This window comes from Ciconia boyciana, chromosome 3 (genome assembly GCF_034638445.1).
Source record: "Ciconia boyciana chromosome 3, ASM3463844v1, whole genome shotgun sequence".
In the NCBI taxonomy this organism is placed as follows: Eukaryota; Metazoa; Chordata; class Aves; order Ciconiiformes; family Ciconiidae; genus Ciconia; species Ciconia boyciana.
In genome coordinates, this window is record NC_132936.1 from 111624230 (window position 1) to 111641076 (window position 16847).

Genomic DNA, 16847 nt, shown 5'->3' on the forward strand with positions numbered 1-16847 from the left:
AAAATTAACCTTTTTTGTGAAGCTCTGAGTTTCTGTATAAGTTAAGCACCTGTCGACCTTGGGAGCTCAACATCCATATCCAACCTGACTAGTTAAATCTAGAAAACCTCCAAGAATCCCCCCCAAGGTGTCAAGTCTGTTAGAAGGCTTTGCTGGAAGGGTGACTGGGTGTTTCTCATTGCACCTTTTGGACAAGTCCAGGTGTCGTGGATGGGGATCATTCTGGCTGGTGTTATCAGTTTCTGGTCAGCCTGGCCAGGAGGTGTCCGGGCTGGGCTCCTCAGCCAGGCGATCTACGGCGACTGAGCCCCTTTGGAGTCGCAGCCCAGGCCCTGCTTACTGCGAAAGCCACCCCTGCGAATCGAGTCCTGCTCAGCCCGCGTGTGCTCCTCTCGTTTTCTGTGTGGACTGAGGGGGTAGTTCCTGTCCGGTGCTTCACCTCCATTTGAAAGCTCAAACATTATGTTGGTGGGCTCTTTGCAGTCCAGCGTGATTGACACAGTTGCCTCTGATCCAAGTGGAAAGGCCTAATATTCTTCTTCCTTCAGCACCAGCAAAAAAGAAATACACTTTGAATTAAGATTTTAACAGGGCTGTGTTCTGGAATTTCAGCAAAATAAATCAATAATGGTGGTGATAAAACTGCAGTTTAATGGTAGTTGTTATAGTAAAACAACAGTCAGTGTACAGTCATTTTACCACCCTATGGCCATGGTTTCTACAGTTTATTCTGACAGATTTATTGTTGCATTCATGTAATAATCTACTTCTCTTTAGCACAACCACCTTCATTATAAGTTTAAAATAAGGTCTTTATAATTTTACTGCGCACGAAATAATAGATTTTATATCTACTGCCTAGCTAGCAAAATATTTACATTCAAACTGTTCATAAACAGAACAACAAATAAATACAGTTTAGGAACCATCTCTTTTGGTGGAAATTGGATAAGCCTCATCAACCTCAGCAAAGAATTGTGTCTGACAGTGTGCAGGATGGTGAGTCCTGTGGCTGCGAACCTGCCAGTAAAATCCAAGCACAGTGTATTGTGCAATGGGTAGCAACCAGCAAACTGGTTTACGTTCCTAAAAAAGTTGTATTTAAGTAATTCAGAGCGGGAAGGTGGGAGAGTACAGGAATATGGGAGAATTTGGAGTGTCTTGGAGGGAATAATTTAATGTAATGTCTATAATGCAAAATACAGACCAAGTGTCATGCTAGTACAACCCCATTGCTTCTGATGCTAAGGACCAAAGGGTGGGATCATTTTTCAGCACTGACTTTTGTGGAAATACTTTGACTTTGGGTGGGTTGAGTTACCTGTGAGTTAGAGAGTTACATGGCCAGGATCTTGCATGCAAGAGGAACAGTGAATAAATGCAGTAAAATCAAGTGGTGTTATTAAAAAAAAAACCAAACAGGAAAAAGGAAATCAAAATGGGGAGGTGCTGTGGCTTTGCATGTTGAATGAGAACTTCAGTTATTACGTGTTCCTTTCATTGATCTCAATACTAACTTTCAAGGCAGTGAAGCTGATCTAGGGCTGGGCGTTTCAGGCTGTCGTGCACACACAGAGAGTGCTTTTTCTCACACCATGCTTCCAGGGCTGTGCTATTGCCTTGCTCTACAAAAATATAGTGGGTAAGAGATCAGGCTCGCTGAGTGCTGTGTCTGACCTGGGCCAACAGGAACTGCATGGGAAAGGATGTGCTGAGTGAGTGAGGAGGAAAAGTTTGGAGGCAGAGAGGTCCCAAAGAAGGAAAATTGAGCGCATCTCTTGACAGGCATTTGCAGTTGGCATTTCTTCCTGCAACGTGTTTTTTTCCTCACGCCAGTTGGAATTTGAGCTTTTTTGATGTGTTTCTTTTCCTGGCCTGTGGATTCGAGTGTGATCACTGATAGCCAGAAACATGTTAAGTCTAGTAAAAGCACTTACAGCAATTTGTGCAGGAGCCAGGTGAGCTTATAAAGCACAAGATTAATATCACCTATCCACAGATTAAGTGACTTAAATCAGGATTGCAATGAGACTCTGTGTCAGGACTAAAAATAGAGAACAGGCCTATGAGTCCCTTTTGCATAAAGCCATCCCTCCTCTATGAATGTGCATGCCTGCTCCTGTTGAAATCAGTCCCAGCACTTCCACTGATTTTAATGAATTGGAACAGGCCACAAGCACCTGGTCCTTCAGGTCTGTCTCCTGCACTAATATCTAGTTTGGATTTCCTTCTGCAGCATACATTAAATGCTTGATAGTAAAATATTTGAGCAAATCCAACATTTTTCAATGGAATTACTTAAATTAAGGATGCGTAGATCAACAGAATTATATTATTTCATCAGCAAATACAAAAAGTTGGCACTTCAGAGCACCAAGCATTTTCTACAAATAGATGCTGTACCCAGTTAGAAAGGCAAAGAAAAAAATATTGATGTATGTTGAACCATTTCTTCTGTGTATAGAATTACTCTACCAAAAGTCTTTGGGCCCTGGCTATCCTCCTTCAGCCATAGAGAACTTGGCATATGTCTTTTTAGAATCAAGTCTGTTTTGTTCCTCATTTCTGCTGGTCTGAGGATTAAATAATATTCAGTTGTACCAGAAAACTGAACCTGAAGCAAACTTAGTTCTATATGATTGGGGACCACAGTGCTGCCAAGCCATATTTGTGGTTTGAATGGGCACAAATAGTTTTAGGTGTGATGGAATCATGTGTCTGATATAATTTCTCCCTTTTCACCTGCTTATCTTACTATTTTTAAGTCCCCTTCCTGCAAAAGGAAAAGTTAGAGAATTAAGTTGCCTGTCCAAATCTAGTGAATTGCCTTTCTGTGCAATATGTGCATGCCTGCATGCTATTTTTCTACCAGGTTCTCCACATCTTCAGTGCAAAGAAGAGGGGTGCTCAAAGAAGGAACAGACGTTCGGTAGTCCCATTTTCCTCATTGTTCCCTGTGCAACCCCATGACTTATTTGCACACACCATTCAAACCTTACTTGGAAAACAATTATTAATTTCCTCCTGTGCTCTCCTTTGATGCTCATTGCTGCAGTACCTAAATGCTTCACAAATATTAATGCACTTATTTTTATACCATTCACCTGGGCATGTATCAACTCCATTTTACGGATCAGGAACTATGATGCAGGGATAGAGGTTAAAAATATCCCCGTCTGCATACCCAGATGGAGGCATGGGGACTTGATTTTCAGCACACACAGGACTACCCAGCACATTGCTCTCAGCTGGAGCTGCACAAGCTCCAGCCTACTGCCAGCACGACTCCTGTGCCTTGGTAGGCACCCGGTGGTGTCCACATTGCCAGCCCCACTGCAGTCCTCTTTGGCAGAGGTTTGGGAGGGAGTACAGCTTTTCAGAGGCAGGGAGACTCTAGTGCTGCTGGATCTGGAAGTTGGGTGTCGAGCTGCCTTGAGCTTGTATAGTCCGGCCATGACTTCTGCCACAAGTCACAACTTCTGGCACAGTTCAAAGGTAGTCCAGCTCTTTTTTCCACAGGACAGCATTGCTTGCCATAGCACACAGTCAGCTTACTGCCTTGCAGCACTTCACACTATCTCAATTAATCTATACAACTAGCTGTGATGTTCCTGAAGACTCACAGATGCACAGAAGCAGCAAGTTTGCACCCTCTGGGTATAAAAAGAGCTGTTAATTAATAATTGGATCTCTCAGCTATTTGGATGGTAGGATGTGATTTGTGGCTTTGAATACATTTCTCCAAGTAGGACATGAGTTCAAAATTGCTTTGAACACCTCTGAGGGACTAAGCTGCGACGAGGGTCCGTGCCAGCAATCCTGCTGTGTCTGTACAACCGTGCTACAAGCACAGGGAGATTCCTCTGTCGGCAGCTCTCAGGGTTGGTTAAGCTGAGGGATGCAGGTGTAAATGCCGTGCATCTGCATGCAGCCGTAGCTGAAATACGTAGGTGGAGATCGTCTCACAGCTTCATGAATCACTGTCCCTTCTGCAGGAGAGCGAGGGAATAACTGTCTGTGGGGACCCTCGTTACTTTGGTGCCTTGACATTGCAGTACTGTGTAGCCGCTCAGTTTTAATCTCAGCTTTGGAGCCCAGCTCCAGATAAGGCTGGGATAATCTAAGAATATTTGAGAGGAATTGAAATTAATATACCAGGCCCATGGAGTGTCTGCATTTGGCATGCCATGGATCAGGGTACCTGCATGTGACCTTGGGGACCATGTAAATAGTTTCTATAATTAGGCACATCTTGCTGATAGATCGGCTCTCTTGAAGCGGCATGTTGGAAGGACAAGAGTGCCTCTTGCTAAGTGTCTTCTTGTCATACTGTGTTCAGCGCTCAGTGATTATGTCCTGATGGCTAGCTCCCTCAAAACCACTGCAAAAACCTTTCCCAAATAAACAGCCCGAACGCTGCTGAAATTGTAAAGAAAGCCACAGACTAACATGGTTATTACAGGACTATGGGCTGCAGAAAATCCAGAGACTGGATTCTCCCGGGGTTGATACCCCTCTGGAAGAAACCTCCCCATCAGACTTGCTATTCAAGACTTGCTATAATAAAATTTGTAAAGCATAAGATCCATTTTTGCAAGCTTCACACAAATTTGCACGAGAACTTAGAGAAGACTTTGAATGTTGTGTTACGGAACAAAAGTGAGGAAAATGAGGTTCATATCAGAGATGAATTTTTTCCTAGATTCTGCTGCTTACAGGAGTTTCCTCGACAGCTGTTGCACATATACACTGACACATATTCCCACCAGCCGCCAACCCAACCTGGGTTTCAGACTGCAAAAGGAAGCAGAATCACAGCAACAGGTGGGATGGCCTCAGGCCACTTTCTGCAGCCCAGTGAGCCTCCCGCAGGCTCTGAAGTCATTTTTGGGAGGCTTTGAACGCCTTATGCAGAGGATATATTAAATATATCTTAGAGGAGGAAAGGCAAAAGGCTGAATTATTCTGAGACGTGCAGAAATAATATTCAAACGTCTAAAAAGTGCTCCAGTGTCCTGAATCAAACCACAGGAGTAGATCAGTTTTATCACGGCCAATGGGTCTCAGGCATTGGCTAGCAGTACCTCTCGCTCCTATGCAGGGAGGTCATTTTCTCAGCTGAGAAGAAGCAGGGGAAACTACCTCGACAGCAATATTTTGCACAGGGTGGCAAGACTGCTTGCTAAGGGGATTTAAAAACCCCACAAAATTCTGTGGTCATCCCTTCTCCAAAGGAATAAGAGGGATGAGGGATTAAGGTGCCTTAGGAAATTGACTGGTGGCTCTGAAAATATTAGGAGAACCTCTGTCTCGAATAACATCTATTCAAGAGGCAAGCACATTTTTTTTTCCCCAAGAATGGGCTTTTGCTAAGCTTTCATCCTAACCAGTGGAAGGAACGGATGTTTCTATTAGTGACAAAGAAATTAGTCAAGTGGTTGGTGAGTTGCCTTCTGGGAAAGCCCCCGTAAAGCATGGATGGTCTCCCAAGAAACATTTAATTTTTATAGTTATCAACAAAAATTTGGACCAAACTTGTGAACAGGGACAGCTTCTAAAAGAACACATCATTATCTGATATGTTAAAAGGGTAGGGGAGATAGACACTGGGATGACAACCAAACAGTAAAAGACAATTATTACTAAAACAGAAATAATAAACATCAAAACTCAATTTTCGAGACCCTGAGACTGTCAGTGTTTTGCCTGTGAGTATAAAAGAGTTCTGCACCTAATTCCTCTGTTTCGTTTTTCGACGGTAGAGGTGGTTACTACCACAAAGGTAATAACTGGGCACTTACACACAGTTACACAGCAATAATATGGATTCACTGTGGAAGATTTTCATCTTTAATGACTTATTTAGTGAGTTACAATCCAGAAAGATTGATTAGATTAAGGAAAGGGGAGGAATACTAATGAAGATGAGCTCTGCCAGGTGGCTCAATCTGGGATGCATTTGAGGACTAGCCCATCACCAAGAAAATCCCATTGAGTTTCAGCCTTGAGGCAGCAAAATCCATCTTCTGCAGGACGTGGTAAAGTGGGTTGATCCTGTGGTACAGATGTTAGTTCAGATGTAGTGCGGACTGTAAAAACAACCTGGCCCCCCAGTGTGGTGAGTGCAGGCAGTGTCTGGAAATGTACCCAGCTGGCAGCTCACGGTGGCTGGAGCAGAGACGGGGTTCTTCTCGTGTTGTTCCAGCCCACCTGTATGATGAGTAAATAAGTGTCTTCTGCTCCAGATGGGCTTGTCAAGTGACTCCATGCACATTTCAAGCCACAGTCAGTGCCAGGGGATATGCGTGTAAAAACAAGAGACATCGTACCTTTGGTAGAGATAGGTGGAGAAATGTTTGGGTGACAATCCTGTTCTATCATCAAGACTTGCTGAAAAGTGTGTTGTGCCCATATTGTTAGAACAAATTACATGGCATTAGCGTCCCTGGAGTTTTGCAGCCATGACACTGCTGAAATGAGAGGGTTTTTCTGTGAATGTATTCTTCAGTTATACATATTTGCCAGTCTGAGTCAACCGTCTGTAGATTTTGTGTTGATTTCAGACAGTTCAGCCTCACTGTTTCCTGTTACCTTTGTGTAACAGAATAGCTACCTTAAAAGGTGTTGTTTCTGGCTTCTGCTTGGGTAATTTAAAATTCTTAAATGGGAGATTGGGAGATAGCATTTGCTAAATAATTAATCACATATACTCTTGTTTGCAGGCTGATTTTTTTTTGTGGGGATAAATGGATGCTTGCATGAAGAACAATCCTTTTGCACAAATCTGCGCAGACAAAACTTTGTTGCAGCCAATATTAAACATCGTGGGAAATCAACATGGCTGCAATGAATACCTCTTAAGAATATGAATGAGCGTGCTTAAAAATTCTTGGGTTATCTGAATTTCAAGCTGAATGCAGCAGCAACCTTCAAAGAATGATTTTTTTATAAATAATTCACTCTGTGCACAAAGCCTGCATTTTATTTGTATTTAGCTTTGGATTCCTTGAGTTTATGTTTCTGGTATATGGGAGAAGTGGAAGCATATTATTGGCCATATCTTTACAAGCACAGATGTAATTCTAGGAGTGGTGGGAGAGCTTGACTCATGCCGTGATTTCTGCCACAGAGCTTGAACTGTGACACAGCCTCTGGTATCCCATCCTCTCCACTCATCCCTGAAAAATGCAGAAAGCAAGAAGGCTATGTTTGAACAGGGCAGGGAGGCCAAGGACTTTCTGGTACCCTGTGATCCCGGCAATGCTACCGGCAGCCCCACTGAAGGGAGACAATGATGGCTCTGAACAGGTCTGGGGAAGAGCTCAGGTTGCACTCGACTGCACCGAAACGTGCAGCATACCTTACAGGAAAACAAACGAGCAAACGTCAAAAAGGGAAGCAGTATGCCGCCCTTGCTCAAAGAGCCTATCTTGTAAAAGGGACTTTGAATGCCTTTGGGAGTTTCTACTACTACTCCAACTTGCAATTCTCTTCACATATCACTTCAGTTCCTAAATAGCTTCTTAGAGCTCTAGAAATCAGAACCCCCTAGACCTCCTGCTAGCATAATAAGATTTGTTTCCTGCTTATTCGAGTGTGTCTGTGCATGTTTAGAGAATTGGGGCTGGGAGCAGGGGGCAAAGGAAGACGAAGGCAGGGTGAAGTACCCATTTTCTAGCTAAACTGCTGGGAACACATAATTATAATCGGCACCTTATAACATCAAAACATCTTTCAGAAATGCTTCTACTCCATAGCAATAATTATTGCTATACAATCATGAGGAAACAGCATATTGTTGGTGTAGCCGACTTTACAAGAACATGTATATTCAAAGATTAAAAGAACAATAAATGGAGTTGTTCCTCTCAAGGCATTGAAATTCATTTGAGCTGATGGACTTGAACGCATGTTTGTCAAATACAGGTAATGTTCAGCTACACTGTAAATCACGGACTACCATAGCTTGTGCATACTGATGTTTCATGAAAAGGATGTGCTAATGCTACTTCTGCTTGATTTTTATCAGCTATGTTCAGCCTTATATTGAATGTCTATCTTATAGTGGACTGAACCTGTATAATTTAACATGTCTTTCCTTATTAAATGTAGATTTGGTTTGGCTTGAGGCAGAGGTGTGATAACCGGTCAGGCAGGAAGCTGCCTCAGAACCTGAAGGTTTAGGCTAAATTAACTTATTTTTAGTTTTTATCAAATTTAAGCAGTCTATCCTTTTTGCCTGTACTTATAGGCCTGAAAAGATGGTGACCTGAGCTAATATTACAAGTCAGGGCTTTAACCATCTCCAGCAATAACTGTGGTTTTCCTAACACCTAAAACATTTAATTAAAAGCTTGAGGATTTATACAGCCCTCAAATGGGGAGACTGCTTCTAGTTTTAATCACACTGATGAAGTAGTAACGAGAGAGTCCATGGGAGTTTATTTTCACTGTAATAAATATTTCTCCTGGGTGGTTGTTCTAGGGGCTCAGAAATTGGGTAGGCTCCTATAGGGTCTCGGCACTGAGTTTGGGTGAGCTTTTAAGAGCAATGGGTTTATGACTGGGCTTAATCTTCATTCCTCCACCAGTATCTGTCAGCATTGGCTGAAGCATCCTGCCCCCTCCAAAGGGGCTATTGCTCTGTGAAGAGACAGTGTCTGACTACCTGAATCACTGCTGTGCTATTTGTGCAACTCCTTTTTGGCCTGTATTTAACTACCCTGTCTGCTGAAATGTCTTCTCCTGTTATGAGCCAGTTGGTACTGGGATTAGGACAAGGAGCCCTTTCCTAAATGAGCCCTGGCTAGAGCTGAAACACTTGGAGAGAAGATCTGCTGGGCACTACAAGGTGTTCACAACAGCTATCATTTTCCAGGAGACAGGCCGAATAAGCGTATCCATCCTCTTGAAAACAGCCTGGGAAGCTGATGAAGGGAACTGGTCCAGCTAGAAAAGAATGAAATAACCTAGACCTGCAGCTTTGGCTACAAAGTGAAATATTCAATTTTGTTTTTTAAAAAAAAAATTGTTACTCAGGATAATTTTGTCTGAAGTTTTTTCATGCTGTTTCTGCTCTTGGAGGAGGGTAAGTGGGAAAACTAGGTTCTGTCCAAGGTTATGAGCTTGTCAGAAAGCCAGTTAATGCAAAGGCAAGTAGCTAGGAAAGTACTGAGTTCCCTCTTTATGGACTACAGCCTTTTACTACAAAGGAGGAAAAGCACAAAATGCAATTAGCATTTGGCGTTTTCATATGTCAGAACTAGGAATAAAAGGGGGATGCAGAAAGGGACCAGACCCTGCTGACTTTTCTTCCTTGAGTGCTGTCTTACTCTGTGCAACTCCTGCAGTATTTTGCTTCCACAGATACTGCTCCATTGTTCAAATTCTTGGGTGCGTCAGTGCAACTGTGTGAACAAAACTTTGCAGGAGGTGACCCTAAAGGAGTTTGGTTATAGACAGTTACCTGTGATAAGTTGAGGAGAGTCACAGATGGTCTCCAAACTGTTAGAGATAAACAATTTGGGATAAAAATGTAGCTTTTTTAAAAATAATTAACTTCTGATTTCATAATTCTAAAGCATTTTAAACACCAACCCTAATGTTAATTGACGCACATTTGGGTAGGATGATGAGCAGATGCCACTTACCTGTTCCTTGGCACCCCGAGTAGATACTACCTGCCTTATAGCAGGCATTATAAACAGATTCAACCTGTTTGTTGGCAATGTGAGAGAAAAACACCTTCTGTATTCCCTGGCAAAATGTGGAGGTGCCACTTGCCCTCTGCTTATTATCATAAACAAAGAGCTGGCACGCACTTTCTGCCTTGTATCAGCAGTAGAGATTGGAGATTGCCGTTTATTTCAGATGCTCTCTCACCTTTAGATGCATATGATGTCTCATTTTTTATGAACAATTATTAGTAGAAGCAATCACCACAGCAATAACAGCAGTGCTGTATTTGTGCCTGGAAGCCCAGTCTCAGATCTGTTCATGAAGCTGCTGGATTTTTCTGTAAATAAAACTTCAGGAAAGGTGCCAGCTGAGGTTAGGTAGTTCCCCATTATTTACCTTGGCTTGTGAATTGCATTTATGGTGGTGTTCGTACAAAGCTTCAAGAATCTGTGAGTGTTTTGAGCACGGATTCTTGGTGTTTTGGGGATTTGCCTTCTCCCTCAAATAGCTGATCAACTGGTGGCCAAAGGAGGAGTTCAGGCTGGAGTGGACACCCTAACACTACAAATGTTAGCTGGAACGAGCCATTAGTACCTCCTTTGTAGCAAATGCTTCTGCAGGAAACCTGTAGAATTTGCTAATGCTAGAATTAAAAGCTTCAACAGATACTGTTCTAAAGGTCTGGAAAACAAACCAGAGTGTCCTAGAGGTTTTCTAGCTGTCCTATGAAATGCTGCGAGAAGGATAGAATTCATCAGGGATTTTTCCACATGAAAGATCCTCAGTTTCATTCACGTCCACACAAAGTATGTGAGATGGGCAAGCACTACCCTTTATTTAGGACTTGCAGGTATCAGTCCCGAATGCTGTTGCAGGGAGAATTTTCCTAACCAATCCTTTTGACTATGTGCCTCATTTTGTACTTCTCCACAGCTCTCCCTTTTCTGTCAAGCAGTAAATATACTTGTTATTTGTCCTCACTTTCATGAATGACATATCTTACCCTTATGTTTTATCTCTCATTAAGATGTTGCTCCTGCTTCTTTCCCACCCAAGGCAGCAGCCTCCAATACCTTTTCCCTATTCACACTGCAAACACTTCCCTGTCTTCTCCCATGCTGCCTCTCACGCTTGAATAAAGTTCTTGTAAAAATTCACAAACCCCCTCATTATCTTCCTTCTAATCCCTTTTAAAAACTCTCCTAGGCTATGATACCCACAAGAAACCCCTTGATAACAGGCCAGTGGGTGTAGAGACTGCTGCTCCTTGCAATGACTGAGAGCACCTCGGCATTTTCTCCCATCAGGTGACATAGTTTTGTATTGCCTTCATTTCTTTTCCTGTGTGAACGGTGGAATTTCGATATTGCTGGGGCTGAGCAGAGCTCCTGCAGGCCTTGAGGAGATGCTGCATTATCTCCTGCTGAAGTATTTGCCTCACAGAGAGGCCAGAGGAAGCTCTCCTGGGCAGCGTGAGAACCTACAACAGAGTGCAGCCCAGAAGGTTGGCGCATATACGCCTTGTTTGACCCAAGACAAAAGCGTCTGAATTTGTTTATTCTGTTGCCAAGTTAAAACTCAGTTTCAGTGGTTTCCAGCTTTCCATTTCTACACAGCTGTTACAATTAGGACCTGGGCCCTCTAAACTACTGACGAAGCTTTCATTTTAAGCATTCGTGATGCTGGTGGAGCAACGTTATGCCGTGCGATGAATGTCCAGCAAGCTGTGTGGGCTACACAGACCAGCAGACAGACTTTCTAAGGATGCAGGCATCTATTTGAGCAAGCTCTCAGGCACATCAAACTGTCACATAAGATTTCCATGACAAGCTGGCATGAAATTCAAATTATGGGCAACTATTGCTTTCCACTCTGCTGACAATTTATTGGGAATTGCACTGAGTCTCTGCTGCAGGCCACTCCTTTAGCTTAACGTGACCTGACAGACAGTACCCAATGTTGTGCGTCACAACACAAAACATCACACAGTGCATCTGAAGAGAGAAAGGGGTGATCCTGGGGATAGAAATATAGAAATAAAACCTTTTTAAAGGTTTTATAGGGAAAGAGGAGTCTTTATTCACAAAAGCTTAGGATAGAAGTGTTTGGCTCTGATTCCCCTCCATACCCTCAGGAAATTGATGATGTGCTTCTAATGTAAAAACTACCACTGCTACCATCCTCCACCATGGATGACGCTTGGGAAAGCGGGATATTCAATGACCAAATCCCTTGCTTGCCTTGTGGCAGCACATCGACACCCTCTGCCTGGGTGGCAACTCCTGGTGCGTGACACACCGAGCACTTCGCAAGAGCAGTGATTCTCAACCCGGGTTACTATGGCTTTCAAATTGAAACATGCCTCCAGACCTTTCTTCTGCAATACAAATGTAAATTGCACTTAAACTCTTCTTCCTAATTTAATTTGGAAATAATATAAATCTCCGCCTTCTCCCCAGGTGATCAGAACTGCATGTGCTGTGTCAGGAAAAGACTGTGCCCAGAAAGTTAGTTTGGCACAACCGCCTTCTTTGTGTATGAAATATCTAACTGCATTTCAGACCTCATTATAATTTATCTTGCTCTTCCCTTCTCTGCTCCTTTCCCCCCATATATTAGGTCCTACACAGGCTTCAAACTCACAAAGCTCAATGTGTGAATAAAACTTTTCACTATGCTCTTTTACAGCAGGTTTCGAATTAGATCAAACAATAAGAAACTTCACTGACACTGCCCAATGTCTCAGCAAGCTTGGCTTCTCCCAGAAGGTCCAATCCTGCAAATACCACATTTCTGTAAGCCCAGTAACAACGCATTAAAGCACATAGACATGCAAATGTGAGCTGGCCTCCCTGAACCTGGCAAGGGCAAGCACACCAGCTGCATTGACAGCATCGGAGGCAGTTGCATTGCATAGCGAGTAGATACTTTGGAGCAGCCCCATTTGAAATGATCCGGGAAAGCCACAGCTCTCTGCCTGACCCCTGTGCAAATAAAGATGTCGGCATGTCCCTGGAGAGAACCGGTGTGCCTTTTCTGATTTCACCACTGCACCGTATGGGTTGTGTCAACAGAAGGCCGCAGCGCTTTTCTGGCCGAGGGACTGCCAGCAGTTTGGTGGGAGGTGATCACGGGCTGCTGGTGTAATTACAGCAGGGGAAAGTGCAGCAGCAAGCGACCTTGCATGCCAAAGGCTGCATGGCTGTAAGAGGGGCGGAGGGCTACACAGTTCAGCAGCTGTGCTGCTCTGTCTGTGCAGAAAGCTAAGCGGTAGCCTACAGGACCGGAGCTGTTGGCTCCAGATTCATCCAGTTCAAAAGCAAAGTCGCAGTAAAGTTATAAGGGAATGCAGAGGCATCATTCAGACAGAGTGGAATTAAGGTTTTATGTGGATTTACATTCATTTACCAATTTCTTGGTTGATTTTCAAGACATGGCTTTTCCTGAATTGCAAAGTTCCGTCAACCAACCTTACCTTTCACTTTGCAATTCAATCCCTCCTTCTGTCTGGAGGGAATGAAAGCATTATTTGTAAGAGTTAGCATTATATAGGGAGCTGTAATTGGCATCCATATTTTCAGTTCACATTATGGCATGGATGAGAGATCCATGTCATTTCCGAGTGTTTTCCACCCTCTTCTGTTCATACTCTACTGGTAGTGAAACGGGTGCCATAATCCCCCACACACCAGTTTCTCCAGTGCAGTGTTGAAAGTCCTGCTTATTTTACTACAGGGAGGTAATGGTAACTCTTTGAGTACTTGATGCAGCTCCCTCCCTGCCCGCCTCTTGCAGCCCCTTCCCCCGCACCCCCCCACCTGGACCCCAAGAGCCGGCTCATCCCTGGCTAGAGGAGTTCAGCTGGTGCTGAGAGCAGTGCTCCCTTTTCCTTCCTAACAGGGGTGTGCAATAGCTAGGGTAAATTCTGGGTGGTTAAGGCTCTAATTAGAAACGTGGTTCAGTTGATCATATGTGTAGGAAGAAAATAAGAAGTATTCTTCCCTGGATGAGTGTGGGTAGGGGCTGTACGCTGGGCACTTCTGCTTTCAGCAGCTCCGGTGTTGGATAAGCTCTGCCCCTTGCAGTGTACAGTATCTGGCCTTTAAATAGAAAGGGTTTTTTGGAGGTATGTGGTGTGCCCCATTTGACTCCATGTGATGTAGTGAGCTGAGCGAGAAGAGCACATGACACCTGATGCAACTGCTGCAAGCAGTAGGACTCTCTCCATTCATCTCAGAGGGCCTCTGAGCCCCTCTCACAGCCTCCTCCTCGCCCTCGAACCACTGCCTGGGGCTGTGACAGCTATGACATTTGGGTGTCTCTAACATTTGCCCATTTCAGGCTGCTAGGGTTGGTGGAGGCTTCAGAGTGCAACTCTGCTCCTGGACACATGGAAAAGGCTTTTGCAGATCTAAGTCTGTGGGGCTGCACGGATGGAGCTCAGGGACCTTCCAAGGGTGGGGACACACCACATCCAGCACACAGACAGGACACAGGAAAAGGCAATGTCACCTGGCTGTGCTTTTCCAAGTCCAGCTCACAAAAGGGAACAGAAACCTCCTGGGATTCAAGGACACTGAGGTCCCAGATCATGCAAGAAAACCCCATCCTTTAGCTCATCTGTTAGAGGAAAATAGAGCATGAAAGTTGCTATGCTGTTATTCTTCCTACCTTGCTTGGCTACCTACCCTCACATTATTTTTAACCTCTTATTACCCTTATCTGCACCTCTGTCCTTTATGTGAGTCCTCTGATCTTTTCTGCCTTTCACACGTCCCATTTCCTCCCTGTCCCCATCCCATATCCCCTTCCCCTTCCTGCAAACATTTGCATGTGTCTGTCACTTTCTCTTTGAAAATACTTCTAAGCATCTTCTGTTCTTCTCAGATCACATCTCCCCAAGATAAAAATTCTATAATAAACCCCCTTTTGACAGGGTCAGGCGGCAGCAACATTCGTTTTTCTTTTCCATGCTCCTGCCAGCTCTCCAATCCGAGCTGACATTGACTGGGTGTAGGACAGATTTGGTGGCTACTGCATGTCCCCCCAAGCTACCCAGTGGATGTGAAATCTGGCAGGCCAGACAGCCTTTCAGCTACTTGGCCTACACATGCGCTATGCAATTTGTTTGGTCTATGAGCATTAGGCTCTATCTTTATCTCTCTGCGGAGCTTAACTCTTCACTGGATGCTGTTGGAAATGGTGCTGTCTCCAGGTGTATTGTAGATGCCATTAACTGAAGCAATTGTTATTTGACCCCATTGTGTGGGAAGTGCAAGAGTTCAAGGAAACCTCCCCAAGACGACTGGGCTGTCATGGTAACAGATGGAAAGGATGGTGTCTGACCGCCTAATCATGCAGCGCACGGAGTACGTAATGAGCGGTGCCGTACCGCACAACACGGCACCGTCCCGTGCTGCTGCGACGAGGAGCATCTGCAGCGAGTGATGCTGGGGATACTAAACGAGAAGGAAAATATATGCAAGGGGGTCGGGGTTAGATACTTAAAGTCCATAGGGAAGATTATCCTGATGAACACTAATATTCACCTGGTAGGGTGGAAATCCTAACAAATGCAGCAATTACGTCTGGAGAGGAATTTGGGCATCTTCACATAGAAACCTCTGGATAAATAGTGGCCCAGGGGGAGGTGAATGCTGTTCCCTGGCCCTTCCTTAAGTTTCTTGATTACTACTATAAAGGTATCTTAATCTTAAAGTAATCAGATATGATCTTACCATTTTAAATAATTCTAAATAAGGCAAAAATGATTTCTGTTGGCTACTGTCCAAAAGGTAGCCAGTCTTTTTCTCATTTGCTGGTCTAAAACCCCCAGCTCATCTCTGCTTGGCTTTTCTATCATTTCCTGGGCATCTAAACTCCAATTAGCCTGTCTAATACTACACTGACACAGTCTGACTGCTGTGTTACTGTATGCTAAACTGATACTTATTCTATTCTACCTATGACAGCTATATGGTATCTAAACCATCTGCATCTATACCTGTATCTATCCTTGCACGCTGAATATTATGCTTAGGCCTGCGATTAAAGGATGGCTCTATACCACTGAGCAACCAGACCACTTTGGACATTAGCACAACCTGTTTTGAGATGTGGGTCAGTATTAGCAGGACAGTGTAGTGGTCTGTCAACCTGTCACTCCTTTCAGCTGTGCTCTGATGTCTCCAGATGGAGCTCAAACCCTTCCCTGAACAGCCCCCAGGTAACACCTCAGCACTCTGAATACTGACTTTTAAACGGAAGAGTTTGTTCCCCTTAACCTGGTTAATGCATCTTGCCTGTCTCTTTTAACTGGTGTTTTGCTGTAGTGGTACCAGTTAGGCTTAGTTGGTAAGCTGTGTTAGGACTTGTGAGCTTCTGGAGATTCTTTCACTGTAATGGCTGTGGTTGAAATAAAGGTGCTGACTTTGGAATGGATTTACCATTCCCATGGAAAGACAGCAGCTCATAGATAAAGCTAAAATTGGTGGAGTAGAGTGAAATGGGCAGGTAAACACTGACCCTTCAAAGGGTATCTGGAGCCAACTGCAATGGCAATAGAGTTCATTCTTGAAATGGTGTGGTTGGGTGGGGACATCTGTTGCCCAAGGCGGAGCCTTAGGATCAACTGCTAGCTTTACTGGTCTGGAAAGAGTATTTAGAGACTACACCCAGCCCTTTACCAATGTGTTAAGTTGGTTCAAATTAAGCCAATTAACTCAAGCGATAAAATCTGAGGTAGTTGCACTCAGACAATATTCCTGACTGTTGATGAAAATGGAATGCAGTAAAAAACTTAATTATTTTAGCTCTTAGAAGTTAAGCAAAATAAATCTTACTTTATAGCTTTTTCAAACTAGATAATAGCAGATAATAAGAGCTATGAGACAGCGGACTTGGTAATGAATGTCATCAATAAAACCCAAAATAGTAGGCCAAAACCTCCTTCTTTGCATGTCAAAAGTAGCAAGTTTCTTTATCAAGCCTATTAGTGTGCAAGGGCCATGCATAACTGAGGTGCAAGATAGGGAAGACAAAGAATCATATTCCCAAGCAAACTTAAAATGCTCTAAAATGAATTCCCTATTTATACGTATCAGTTTATAACCTCAGTTTCATGATCTTGATCTGAGTAATTATCAATAAAAGAGTGGATGATTGAACAT